The sequence below is a fragment of the Rutidosis leptorrhynchoides genome, chromosome 4 (assembly GCF_046630445.1).
Source record: "Rutidosis leptorrhynchoides isolate AG116_Rl617_1_P2 chromosome 4, CSIRO_AGI_Rlap_v1, whole genome shotgun sequence".
Classification (NCBI taxonomy): domain Eukaryota; kingdom Viridiplantae; phylum Streptophyta; class Magnoliopsida; order Asterales; family Asteraceae; genus Rutidosis; species Rutidosis leptorrhynchoides.
The window spans coordinates 567,851,346-567,866,938 of NC_092336.1; the positions used below are offsets into that span (position 1 = coordinate 567,851,346).

General features: G+C 33.8%; 1 protein-coding gene across 1 annotated transcript in view; it reads right to left on the reverse strand.

The window, feature by feature from the left end:
- LOC139842758 (uncharacterized) overlaps positions 1-15,593 on the reverse strand; it is a 46,111-nt gene that overhangs the window by 22,636 nt on the left and 7,882 nt on the right. The window lies entirely within an intron of this gene.

Below are 15,593 nucleotides of genomic sequence, written 5' to 3' on the forward strand. Positions count from 1 at the left end.
GTGGTTCAAATTATTGATGAGAAACGTCTATAAATTACAAGAGTACGAGCCGCAAAACGCAAAGTACAAGATATTAAATAGTACGAAAGGACGTTCAAAAATCCGGAACCGGGACCAGAGTCAACTCTCAACGCTCGACGTAACGGACTAAAAATTACAAGTTAACTATGCACATAAATATAATATAATATATAAATAATTCTTAAAATGATATATATATATATATATATATATATATTATATTATATATATAAACCGTCTGCAAATAAATAAACAAAAGCATGTGAGCTGTAAAAGAAGGCCATGCGATCGCATGGCCAGAAGGCACAAATGCCATGCGATCGCATGGTGAACAGTATCAGGCCACATCCTATAAAAAGCAACGAATTCAGTCGAATGTGATATACCTTTTTCTCTCTATCTCTCACGTAATATATATATATATATATATATATATATATATATATATATATATATATATATATATATATATTATAATTTTAATTTTAATTTTAATTTAATAATAATAAGGGTATGTTAGCGAATGTTGTAAGTGTGTAAGTCGAAATTCTGTCCGTGTAACGCTACGCTATTATTAATCATTGTAAGTTATGTTCAACCTTTTTAAATTAATGTCTCGTAGCTAAGTTATTATTATGCTTATTTAAATTGAAGTAATCGTGATGTTGGGCTAAAATATTAAAGACGGTGTAATTGGGCTTTGTACCATAATTGGAGTTTGGACAAAAGAACGACACTTGTGGAAATTAGACTATGGGCTATTAATGGGCTTTATATTTGTTTAATTGAATGATAGTTCGTTAATTTAATATAAAGATTTACAATTGGACGTACCTATAAATAACCACATACACTCGATCGAACACGATGGGCGGGATATTTATAAGTACTAATAATCGTTCATTTAACCGGACACAGGAATGGATTAATAGTTAATGGACTTATTAAAACAAGGGTGAATTACATACAAAGAAAATTGGTGTAATTATAGTTTAAGTCCCCAATTAGTTGGAATATTTGACTTCAGATATAAGGATAATTTGACGAGGATACTCGCACTTTATATTTATGACTGGTGGACTGTTATGGACAAAAACTAGATGGACATATCGAATAATCCAGGACAAAGGACAATTAACCCATGGTAATAAATTAAAATCAACACGTCGAACATCATGATTACGGAAGTTTAAATAAGCATAATTCTTTTATTTCATAGTTCATCGCACTTTTATTTTCTGTCTTTTTATTTAATTGCACTTTTAATTATCGCAATTTCATTTATTGTCATTTTATTTATCGCACTTTAATTTATCGCACTTTAATTATTGTCATTTACTTTACGCTTTAAAATAAGTTTTTTTTTTATATTTTACATTAGGTTTTAACTGCGACTAAAGTTTTAAAATCGACAAACCGGTCATTAAACGGTAAAAAACCCCCTTTTATAATAATAATACTACTTATTTATATATTTATATTTATACAAATTTAGTTTTAAATATAACGTTAAACTTGGCTAGCTCCCTGTGGAACGAACCGGACTTACTAAAAACTACACTACTGTACGATTAGGTACATTGCCTATAAGTGTTGTAGCAAGGTTTATGTATATCCACTCTATAAATAAATAAATAACTTGTGTAAAATTGTATCGTATTTAATAGTATTTCGTAGTAAATATATAACTATTTCGTATACACCTCTACGCACATCATACTGCTACTACTAATAATATGCGCTTTCGCGGGACTAAAACATAATTTCATATAAAATTTAATAGATTGTTAAACGGACGCATATGTCTAAAAATACGTACATAGTTACAATCACGATATTATATAGTGATGTAAATTAGTTAATAATAATAATAGTAATAATAATAATAATGGGAATGTATCAAGGAATAAGCTTAAAATTGGTACAAAACGGGATAAGTAAAATCACATTTTATTGATTTTTTTTTATTTTTTGTTAGATTCATAATTTTGCATCAAAATGCTCTCCTAATCTATATTTTTATAAGTCAAAAACATTCGAAATCGTTAACAAATCGGTGGTGAATGATAATAATCGTGGTGAATGATTAATTTTATCATTCATCAAGAGGGTGATGAATAATTAATTAATCATTCATCACTCGTTTGATGAATGATAAATTAATCATTCATCACAATTATTATTATTCATCACCGAATTTTTACCAATTTTGTTAATATATATATATATATATATATATATATATATATATATATATATATATATATATATATATATATATATATATTTGCGTATTCTTCTATTTGCGTATTAAGAGACTCTTAAAAGATAATTTAAAAAAAAAATGAAATTATGGCTATCTCATTATCCATGTATCTCGTCCCTAATAATAATAACTATTTTTCGAACCCTTGCTTCGCGCTGGGGGTTCGATTTTTAATGTATTTTATTGTGTTTAGTTACGGAGCTTGCGAGTGAAAAATCAACATATATGAAAAGTACCCTAAATATTTGACTTTTTTTAAAAGTGTCCGTTTTGCGTATAGTTAGTGAAATTGTGTTCATAAAATTATTTTGAGTTTAAGGATGGTGTCGGAAAAATTTAACTCGTTGCGAGCGAGAAGATATGACATGTTGAATATTTGAGTGGAGTTTATTTAAGATATTTTATGAAAATTTTGATTTGACGCTTTAACCCCCTGCGTTGGGTGCCGATTTTAATTTTTGCACAAAGTTTGGGGGGGGGGGGGGGGGCTTTTGTGGTGTTACTTGAAAGAAAGAAGGGGGAAAAAAGTGAAAAGACAAAAATACCCCTAATACTGTAACATCCCGCGTTTTTCCGTTAAATTTATTTTAACACCGTCTTTTTTTTTTAAAATAATATCTTTCGCTATTTAAATTCCCAATTTCCGTTGACTAACGTTTATAATATTCTCGTTATTTAATTATAACATCACCCGTTTACTCGAGCGTTTTAAAAATATTCGTTTGGTTAATTCCCGCACCCGACTACAAACATGAGGGACTTAAGTTGACAAGTGGGCAAAGTGGTGACTAGGTCAACTAGTCAACCACTTCACCTCCTCCATCCATTTCCATCCATCTCCCTCATCTCTCTTTCTCTCTAGCAAGAACACACACACACAACACCCAATTCAATCATTCATCATCTAAATTCGATTTAGGAGGCTTACAACAAAACAAATTACATATTTGGAATCCTCTCTTCATCCTCTACAATTTGATACCAACTTCATCTCGTTTGGGTAACATTTCTAAAACTCTAGATTTCTCTAAATTCGTGTTTTTGATTTGAAATGGTGTTAGTTAGTGTCTATGGCTCAAGTCTAACATGAATATATGTTTGGTTTGCTCGATTTGTTGTTTTTGGAGTAACTAGCATGAACTTGAAATGGGTTTGCTTAATCCTTGATTTTGGATGAGTTAATGTTGTTAGATTGTTAAAGTGCATGTTTTAATTGTGTTACTAGTATCACTAGCTTCGTTTTGATGCGTAGGTTGATTAAGAAAACTTCTCAAACATGAATATTGATTTTGTGATGTTTGACTAGGGTTTGATAGTTCTTGACATGAACTTTTGATGCTTGAATGCCATGGAATGTTAATTGTTAGTGATTAGTTGTAATGTATGCTTAATTACCTTCGAAACGGCATATCGTATGTGTGAATTGGATTTCCGAAACTTAAAATGCAATTGATGAACTTGAAACTTTGAAAATGGACTTTTAAACGATCACTTGACGAGAAATCGGTTATGGAAAATGTTGTTTTTATTTGATGAAACATGTTTAGTTGTGTTCCTTGTCAAAAGAGCTTTCCAACGGTATAAGATACGCTTCCTAATTGTTTACGGTTTGAGTTTTGCGTTTGTTTGAAATTTTACCAAGCCTTGAACAAGTGAAACAGGCCAGGGACCAGGCCACGGCCATTGTCGCGCCGCGGAGCAATTTGTCACGCCGTGGCCCAAAGGGTGATTTTAGAACATGTTTTTCAGGCTTTCTGACCTTCAACATAGGCATTTGTCGCGCCGCGGAGCAATTTGTCGCGCTGTGACAATTGCCTGTTTCATCCGAACTTCAGCAAACTTGTTTTGGCCATAACTTTTTGACCGTAACTCCGTTTTCGATGAATCAAATATCGTTGGAAACGTAATAAGATTTCCTTTCTAATGGTAAGGTTTTGAAATGTCAACTCAAACTTTATTACAATCGTTCTAACATGCGTTTATACTTGATTCTTGCATGAAACTTGACAACGTGATTCACATGCTATACTATTCGAGTCGTAACGAGCCATAGGACTAATTGAACACATTTCACCCGACCTTGGGTCGTAACCGGATAATTGATACAACTTACTTGTTTAGGTCAAGGCTAAGCAACTTTCATGCACACGTTTACTTGTTGAAGTACTTTTATACTCGTGCACTCGAGGTGAGATCATAGTCCCACCTTTTCAACAACTTTTTATACTTTTAAATTGTGGGCTGAGAAACATATACTTTGTTACATTTTGTACTACTTACTTTTATACTTTGAACACAAGTACAAGGAAAACAAACATTCCACAGCGAGTTAGAACAAAAATCCTCAATTCGATTATCATTAGTTACACTTGCAGGGTGTAAGCGAGAACTTATATTGTGTGGCCATACGGGTTTGACAAACCCTCATTTCGGACGGTTCGCTACCGTCTACGGATGAAATATATTTTTGAGAATCAGTGTTTGTTCTAGCACTAAGTGATGGGGTATACAATGGGAGGAAACGTTAAGTCTTGATAATTGGGTGCTCGCGAACAATACTTTTGGAATGCAACTTTTGGATGATCAATTTATGGAAATACTAAATCTTGTGGTTCAAAATATAACATTTACTAATACACCTATGATTTCACCAACGTTTTTCGTTGACAGTTTTCTATATGTTTCTCAGGTTCATACATGGCTACTTGATACATGCTTCCGCGTACATTCATACTTGCTTGGGGTCAAGCATACATGCATACACTCTGATTTCTTGCTTGGAGTCAAGCATACATACATGCATACGCTAGTGATAGCACCTTTGGATTCAAACATATTGTTTACATACTTACGCTATTTATAGCAACTGTGTTTTTCAACTTATATTATGTCGCAAGTTATTTCATTTGTACTTTATGACTTTTGTAAACTTAGACTTGTTGTCGAACGGTTTTGTAAACTAAACTTTGCAAGTCTTGTACCTTTCAAATGAATGCGACATAATTTTGGTCAAACGAGTCTCATATAGGGACTACGACCACGCAACGGGACCTAAGTTAACGGCGCCGTCAATAACGGTTTTGGTCGGGTCGTTACAGATGGTATCAGAGCGTTGGTTGTAGGGAACTAGGACGTGCATTAGTGTGTCTAACAGAGTCGTTAGGACGCATTAGTGAGTCTAGACTACAACCGGATAGTTAACCATTGCATTCTGACATACATTTGCTATAGATAGCACTTACTTGACTACTTGTGCATTATACTTGAATCATTCTTAGGAAAACTTTTTAATGGTACCCAACCTTCATCATACGAACTCGTATTCCGCCACTTTTTGGTAACACACGTAAATTCATGATTCATACACGTATGGATGACGACGACTTCATTAGTCACACTTGTTCGGGAACTCTGTCTCCCGGATTGTTATTTGCCACCGTTTCAACTTACTATCGGTTTCCCACTGGTGATTCTTACTATCTACTTTTTGGTGTTACTACCATCACTACTCTAGGTGAGTATCGTCATCAACATTTATCACTACGGTTGCGTGCTACTCGTTATCATAACTCGTTACTCTTTTCATACCTGAATACATTTTTGTCTGACTCGAACCACATTGACGTGAACAATCATTTATACACTTCCCTCGGGGAACGCTTCTTTATAGTTGCACTAATTCTTTCGATTCAATACGAGTCACGTTAGAGACGTCGTTACACTTTGTTTATTTTAAACTTCACGATTACACGAACTTGAATCTATAGAGTGATGTGGGAATGGAGGTATGAGTTAGCGTAATATAACGACACTCGATCAACGTGGTTATATTACGGTAAGACATACCAAAGTTCTAGTGACGCGTGATGGTGGTTAGACTCGATCAACCTAAACACCACCATGTGCCATGTACATGACTTCATCTTTTCAGGTTTGGACATCCGAAAACTCCGAGAATATTTATAACAACCATACCGGGGACACACCTTCAATTATTGTCAAATTATATTTATGCTTCCGAATGAATTACCGATTCCATTCGACTTCAACCGTATGTCACACGGGTATACCAGCTCGTCCTCGCGCAGTCTTATTGACTAACTACAATTTACTCGTTATGCTCACATCGGGGCGGAAACTTCTCTTGCATCACCCTCGTACTTCCGGTTCAGGAGGTCCTTATTCTAAATTCTCAAAGGAGAGCGACTCTTCACGTCATATAAGTATTCGCCGCGAGGGTGGATAGTCCTAACAATCGTTTTCAAAACCCGATAAGAACTTGCCCCGACGAACGTTTTTGGAAACCGATAAATCTTCCGCGACGCGAATTTTCTTGAGAAACTTGTCCTAGCTAACGTTTTCAATTCCTAGCAAACTTGTTCAATATGCCTTAGGGAAATGTACCCCGTTTCGGATCGAGATCCTCGTTTCACTTCTAGATTTTGGAGTACCTCACAAAAAGCCTCGGGACCGCGTTTAGACATGAGTACCGCGTACCATCCACAACCCGACGGACCGAACAAACATGCGATTTAAACCTAGGAAACCATAATACAAGTTTGTATTACCAATTTCAAATTTACTTGAGAAAAGTATTTTCCTTTAACCGAATCCTCGTACTACAATGATTTTCATTCGAGTTTTAACGTCACTCCTTTTGAAACCACATGTGACCGGAAACGTCATTCTTCTTTGTCGAACCAAGTAAACGATGATCAATTCACCGGGGCCGAGGTTATTCATGAGCAACCGAGAAAATTTATTCATATTCAGGTAAAACCCTACGCGACTCGTAATCACCAAGAGCTACGCCGATGTTAGACGTAAACATTTCAAATTCCACGTGGGAAACCGCGTCACGTTAAGAGTCGCACCTTGGAAAGGTGCAATCCGTTTCGGGAAACGTAGGAAGCTAAATCCGCTATATTTCGAACCTTTAAATTCTTGGGGTGTTTTGGACCCGTCGCTAGCCGTTTAGACTTTTCCGACTCATTTTGGGTCTCCGTTTATCCTACATTCGATGTATCAACTCAAAGACGTGTTTTGCGAAACGAGAACTTGTTATATCCTTTGATGGACTCACTATCGACGATAAACCTCACTTCCTAGGAGGACCGGAAACCATAAAATCAAGGAACCAAACCTTAAAACAACATACGACCCCGACCTTCAGGTTCGTTGAAATACCCAAGGACGTACTTCTCCCTCACTCGTAGAATTGGCAACGCAAGATCTCGAGGAAGATTCAACAACTACTACTTCCAACTAAATTTCGGGACGAAATTTCTTTTGAGGTGTGGATAATGTAACATCCCGCGTTTTTCCGTTAAATTTATTTTAACACCGTCTTTTTTTTTTAAAATAATATCTTTCGCTATTTAAATTCCCAATTTCCGTTGACTAACGTTTATAATATTCTCGTTATTTAATTATAACATCACCCGTTTACTCGAGCGTTTTAAAAATATTCGTTTGGTTAATTCCCGCACCCGACTACAAACATGAGGGACTTAAGTTGACAAGTGGGCAAAGTGGTGACTAGGTCAACTAGTCAACCACTTCACCTCCTCCATCCATTTCCATCCATCTCCCTCATCTCTCTTTCTCTCTAGCAAGAACACACACACACAACACCCAATTCAATCATTCATCATCTAAATTCGATTTAGGAGGCTTACAACAAAACAAATTACATATTTGGAATCCTCTCTTCATCCTCTACAATTTGATACCAACTTCATCTCGTTTGGGTAACATTTCTAAAACTCTAGATTTCTCTAAATTCGTGTTTTTGATTTGAAATGGTGTTAGTTAGTGTCTATGGCTCAAGTCTAACATGAATATATGTTTGGTTTGCTCGATTTGTTGTTTTTGGAGTAACTAGCATGAACTTGAAATGGGTTTGCTTAATCCTTGATTTTGGATGAGTTAATGTTGTTAGATTGTTAAAGTGCATGTTTTAATTGTGTTACTAGTATCACTAGCTTCGTTTTGATGCGTAGGTTGATTAAGAAAACTTCTCAAACATGAATATTGATTTTGTGATGTTTGACTAGGGTTTGATAGTTCTTGACATGAACTTTTGATGCTTGAATGCCATGGAATGTTAATTGTTAGTGATTAGTTGTAATGTATGCTTAATTACCTTCGAAACGGCATATCGTATGTGTGAATTGGATTTCCGAAACTTAAAATGCAATTGATGAACTTGAAACTTTGAAAATGGACTTTTAAACGATCACTTGACGAGAAATCGGTTATGGAAAATGTTGTTTTTGTTTGATGAAACATGTTTAGTTGTGTTCCTTGTCAAAAGAGCTTTCCAACGGTATAAGATACGCTTCCTAATTGTTTACGGTTTGAGTTTTGCGTTTGTTTGAAATTTTACCAAGCCTTGAACAAGTGAAACAGGCCAGGGACCAGGCCACGGCCATTGTCGCGCCGCGGAGCAATTTGTCGCGCCGTGGCCCAAAGGGTGATTTTAGAACATGTTTTTCAGGCTTTCTGACCTTCAACATAGGCATTTGTCGCGCCGCGGAGCAATTTGTCGCGCCGTGACAATTGCCTGTTTCATCCGAACTTCAGCAAACTTGTTTTGGCCATAACTTTTTGACCGTAACTCCGTTTTCGATGAATCAAATATCGTTGGAAACGTAATAAGATTTCCTTTCTAATGGTAAGGTTTTGAAATGTCAACTCAAACTTTATTACAATCGTTCTAACATGCGTTTATACTTGATTCTTGCATGAAACTTGACAACGTGATTCACATGCTATACTATTCGAGTCGTAACGAGCCATAGGACTAATTGAACACATTTCACCCGACCTTGGGTCGTAACCGGATAATTGATACAACTTACTTGTTTAGGTCAAGGCTAAGCAACTTTCATGCACACGTTTACTTGTTGAAGTACTTTTATACTCGTGCACTCGAGGTGAGATCATAGTCCCACCTTTTCAACAACTTTTTATACTTTTAAATTGTGGGCTGAGAAACATATACTTTGTTACATTTTGTACTACTTACTTTTATACTTTGAACACAAGTACAAGGAAAACAAACATTCCACAGCGAGTTAGAACAAAAATCCTCAATTCGATTATCATTAGTTACACTTGCAGGGTGTAAGCGAGAACTTATATTGTGTGGCCATACGGGTTTGACAAACCCTCATTTCGGACGGTTCGCTACCGTCTACGGATGAAATATATTTTTGAGAATCAGTGTTTGTTCTAGCACTAAGTGATGGGGTATACAATGGGAGGAAACGTTAAGTCTTGATAATTGGGTGCTCGCGAACAATACTTTTGGAATGCAACTTTTGGATGATCAATTTATGGAAATACTAAATCTTGTGGTTCAAAATATAACATTTACTAATACACCTATGATTTCACCAACGTTTTTCGTTGACAGTTTTCTATATGTTTCTCAGGTTCATACATGGCTACTTGATACATGCTTCCGCGTACATTCATACTTGCTTGGGGTCAAGCATACATGCATACACTCTGATTTCTTGCTTGGAGTCAAGCATACATACATGCATACGCTAGTGATAGCACCTTTGGATTCAAACATATTGTTTACATACTTACGCTATTTATAGCAACTGTGTTTTTCAACTTATATTATGTCGCAAGTTATTTCATTTGTACTTTATGACTTTTGTAAACTTAGACTTGTTGTCGAACGGTTTTGTAAACTAAACTTTGCAAGTCTTGTACCTTTCAAATGAATGCGACATAATTTTGGTCAAACGAGTCTCATATAGGGACTACGACCACGCAACGGGACCTAAGTTAACGGCGCCGTCAATAACGGTTTTGGTCGGGTCGTTACAAATACTATTCATAAGTTTTATCTAATAGTTAATATGGTACTATAATATGTAAAATTGAAAGGTTACACCATTCATGTAACTAATGATATAAGTACTTACAAATAGCTGCTCACACCTTGTAGATAAGAAATAAATAGATATAGGTGGTTATACTCACCATGCGTCTCAAAAATGGTATTATGTCCATTATTAATTTTTTAAATTTATTTTTTGTCAACTTAATCTTAAATATTTTAATTCGTGTTATATAATATCTGATGAAATGAAAATTATATGATTGGAATATGTTTTGATTTTATTTTCATTATATAATAACTTTCATCGATTATTAAATATATAAAAAATTAACTCAAAAATAGTAAAGAAAAACTTCAAACTATCACACTTATAATATGAGGACTTTTTTGCTCAGTTGGTCCCTCTATTATACCCCAAATCGCTAGTTTGGTCCCTCGGTTTTTAATTTGGCAATCAGCGTCCATGAGTTATTTTGATTTTGCAATTGGCGTCCATCCGTCAAATTTCTGTTAAAAAGGTCCGTTAACCTTGTCATGTGCAATGCATGTGAGGGTAAAATCGTCTTTTTACTAAGACAAGTGACCACCGGCGCAAAAATATCTTAACTAAAAGTGAGGGACCACTGGCGCAAAAATAAAAACATAGAATTTTTCTCTTTTTTTTTCTTTTCTTTTTTTCTGTTCTTTTTTTTTTTAATTTTTTTTTCCTTTTTTTCTTTTTTTTTTAACTTTTTTTTGTATCGAAATAATACAACAAACTTCACTCGAATTACACTTTTGTACATAAATAAAAACATAGAATTTTTCTTTTTTTTTTCTTTTCTTTTTCTCTTTTTTTTTTTTAATTTTTTTCCTTTTTAACTATTTACTTTACTAGAAATATAACATGATAATAATTTTTTAGCGAAATTTTATTTTATGCATAAAAATTAACAATGTCCAATTTTGACATTTTACGTGTTAAGCCATATATCAATTTTAAAATTCCAAACACTTAAAAAGTGATTATTCAATTTTTACGACATTAAACAGCATAATCGAATCCAAACACTCAACTAATGAAATGCGTTTTCTCACAGCTGATTATTTGATTTTGATTATTTAAAACGCATAATCTGTTTTCAAAACGCAATCCCAAACACCCCCTTAATAACAACCCTTAAAGTTGTCAATAAGAAATTCGAACACGCAATATAATAATAATAATAATAATAATAATAATATTAATAATAACTTTTGTAATAACAACCATTAAAGTTGTCAATAAAAAATTCGAACACGCAATATAATAATATTAATAATAACTTTTCTAATAACAACCCTTAATGGTTGTTATTAGAAAAGTTATTATTATTATTATTATTATTATTATTATTATTATTATTATTATTATTATTATTATTATTATTATTATTATTATTATATTGCGAGTTCGAATTTTTTATTGACAACTTTAAGTGTTGTTATTAAATCGGGAATAAAAAGATTCAAGAAAAAAGCCAAGTTTGGGGAGATTTGTCAATATATATGAACTGTTATCACAAGAGTAGCCGACTTCGGTACAATGAATGCAGTGCCGTTGTCCTGAACACGAGGATAACTGTGGATGACACACCCACCTTTCAACAAATATGAAACAAGTTTATTCACCTTTGTGGGTAGCTCCATGTACAAATGGTCCGATCATTTCTCAAACCACCGTTCTGATGTTCCGATGTATATAGTAAAAAAAAAAAGTAAAAAAAAAAAGATTAAAAAGGAAAAAATTAAAAAGAAAAGAGAAAAAGAAAAGAAAAAAAGAACAGAAAAAAAAGAAAAGAAAAAAAAGAGAGAAAAATTCTATGTTTTTATTTATGTACAAAAGTGTAATTCGAGTGAAGTTTGTTGTATTATTTCGATACAAAAAAAAAGTTAAAAAAAGAAAAAAAAGGAAAATTTTTTTTAAAAAAGTGAAAAATTCTATGTTTTTATTTTTATGCCAGTGGTCCCTCACTTTTAGTTAAGATATTTTTGCGCTGGTGGTCCCTTGTCTTAGTAAAAAGACGATTTTACCCTCACATGCATTGCACATGACAAGGTTAACGGACTTTTTTAACAGAAATTTGACGGAGGGACGCCAATTGCAAAATCAAAATAACTCAGGGACGCTGATTGCCAAATTAAAAACCGAGGGACCAAACTAGCGATTTGGGGTATAATAGAGGGACCAACTGAGCAAAAAATGAGAGATATGTGAGAGTAATAAAAATTAGCAAAATTACGCCCGTCGTCCCTGAACTTGCATCCATCTTTCTTAGGTCATCCTTAAAGTTTTTTCTTTGCTGGCGTCGTCCCTGAACTTGTACTTGTACTTTCCCCCTTTTTTCTTTGCTGGCGTCGTCCCTGAACTTATCCATCTTTCTCAGGTCGTTCCTAATAATAATAACAACTAGTTTTCGAACCCTCGCTTCGCGCCGGGGGTTCGATTTTTAATGTATTTTATTGTGTTTAGTTACGGAGTCTGCGAGTGAAAAATCAACATATATGAAAAGTACCCTAAATATTTAGCGTTTTTCTAAAAGTGATCATTTTGCGTATAGTTAGTGACATTGTGTTCATAAAATTATTTCGAGTTTAAAGATGGTGTCGGAAAAATTTAACTCGTTGCGAGCGAGAAGATATGACCTGTTGAATATTTGAGTGGATTTGCCGCTTTAACCCCCTGTGTTGGGTGCCGATTTTAATTTTTGAACAAAGTGGGGGGGGGGGGGGGGGGGGGTTTGGGGGGTTACTTGAAAGAAAGAAGGGAAAAAAAAGGTGAAAAAACGAAAATACCCCTGATACTATTCATAAGTTTTGTCTAATAGTTAATATGGTAATATAATATGTAAAATTGAAAGGTTACATCATGGGGGATGATTCTCACACACACTTTTTTGATCCTCACACACCTATTTTAACCTTTTACTCTTCTAATAATACTCAATTGGTGTATGAGGATCAAAAAAGTGTGTGTGAGAATCATCCCCCATCATTCATGTAACTAATGATATAAGTACTTACAAATAGCTGCTCACACCTTGTAGATAAGAAATAAATAGATATAGGTGCTTATACTCACCATGCGTCTCAAAAATGGTATTATGTCCATTATTAATTTTTTAAATTTATTTTTTGTCAACTTAATCTTAAATATTTTAATTCGTGTTATATAATATCTGACGAAATGAAAATTATATGATTGGAATATGTTTTGATTTTATTTTCATTATATAATAACTTTCATCGATTATTAAATATATAAAAAATTAACTCAAAAATAGTAAAGAAAAACTTCAAACTATCAATAGTAGACACTTATAATATGAGAGATATGTGAGAGTAATAAAAATTAGACAAAATTACGCTTGTCGTCCCTGAACTTGCATCCATCATTCTCAGGTCATCCTTAAACTTTTTTCTTTGCTGGCGTCGTCCCTGAACTTGTATTTTGTAACTCAGGTCGTCCCTCCGTCTACATTCCGTCCAATTTTTCTGTTAAACTTACTCATGTGCGAATCATGTGAGGGTAATTCAATCTTTTATCATTTTCTAATATAATATATTATACTCGTAATTTAATTTAATAGATCCCATTTCAATTATTCTTTTGTCTCCTTTCAATTTCATTTCTTTATCTATCAAGATTAAAAGCATACTTTCGATCAAATTGTGCTATGATTTTTTTTACGCCACTTTCTATGTGTTTTGTATTTGAAAAAAAAAATGAACAAATTAACAAAGCCCATATCAAGTCCAGGAAGAACAGAGAAATTCCCACCACCATTAATGAGATTTTTAAGAAGTAATGTGGGAAACAAAAGTAAGGGTTTGTTCCAGAATTATTTAAAGAAGGAAATGAAATGAGATCGAAAGGGAATGAAGAGGAGGGGAGTTGGATATTTTCAATTTGGAAGGAAGCATACGAAGGAAAATTGCACTGAATCATCTCTTCTCTTCATTTTATTTCTCTCCAAATTAAAACTCAGTAATACTAAACTTTTAAATTATCTTTTCACTTCATTCCCTTTTTTTCAAAACAAAACTTGGAAAACAGCCTAAAAGAAGGTCACGTGCCAATCTTATGTTCATCAGAAAGAAAAACACAAATAAGGGACTGAAACCCAGATCATTTTTTGCCGTTTTAAGCAAATGGGTATCGTTTTCTGGATGTGGGTGTTGTAAAAATTCAAGCGTTTTACATGAATCACCGGTGATTGATGCTATTCCGAGAAGTATTTCTAATATTATTATCGTTGGAGACTATAGTGAAGAACCAGAACACGAACAAGAAAATGAACATGAAGATACAGTTAATCAGGGACTGATTTCAAAATCACCGCCGAAAAATGCGTTTTTTGTTAACGAGATGTAGATTTGCACCAGGAACATTCACGTTGCATTTTTTGAGGCGTTTGGATGAGGATTTTTATGGAGAGTAATCGATTGGTTCGTATATGAAATCAAGTCGGGTTTCGGTGTGTGGTTGTGATTGATACGGAGTATTGTTCATCTTCCATTCCGGTGGGATTTTAATGGGTGGCATAGTTTGATGTTAAAGAAGGTGAAAATACCGAACTTTTAGTCTAATTCGGTGAGAGAAGAAACTAGGGTAAGTTACTTATAGAAGGTTGAATGCAGGTTCTGATGCAACATCAAACACAAGTGTTTTTGAATGCTAAGATTTATGATATTGTAATGAAAGAATTAGAAACTAAAGTGGAAAAGAAATTAGGGTTTGTGAAAGTGGGGATGAAGATGAAGAAAAGAAATTAGGGTTTGTGAAATTGGGGGCCGAAGATGAAGAAAGAGAAAAAAAAGGATGAAAAGACATAAATACACTCACATTATTAGCACATGAGTGAGTTTAACAGAAAAATTGGACGAATGTAGACGGAGGGACGACCTGAGTTACAAAGTACAAGTTTAGGGACGACGCCAGCAAAAAAAAAAGTTCAAGGATGACCTGAGAAGGATGGATACAAGTTCAGGGAACGACGAGCGTAATTTTGTCTAAAAATTATGTGCATAGTGGTCAAAATTTGATCAAAATTCTATTTTGAAAAATGTCCAAACAACTTTAATAAAGAAAAAAGTTAAAGTTGTATACACGCGTCATACTTTTACTTTTGTTCCAATGTAGTCAATATACCCCAAAAATAAAAGTGTAGGTCACATACTTTTAAAAAATTTATTAATATAAATGTACTGAACTTATTAACCAGATAAAAAAAATGAGCTGACGGTATGTTTGTAAAGTATGAAGTTAGTGATACATCAGAACAATTTTTTTTTATATAACCTACATTGTAACAAAAAATAAAAGTATAAGACCTATTTGTAGCCACATAAAATTCAAAAAATGCAAAATAATTTATTTTACCGGTTCAGCAGGTAACCAATTACCATTTGTTTACATTATCA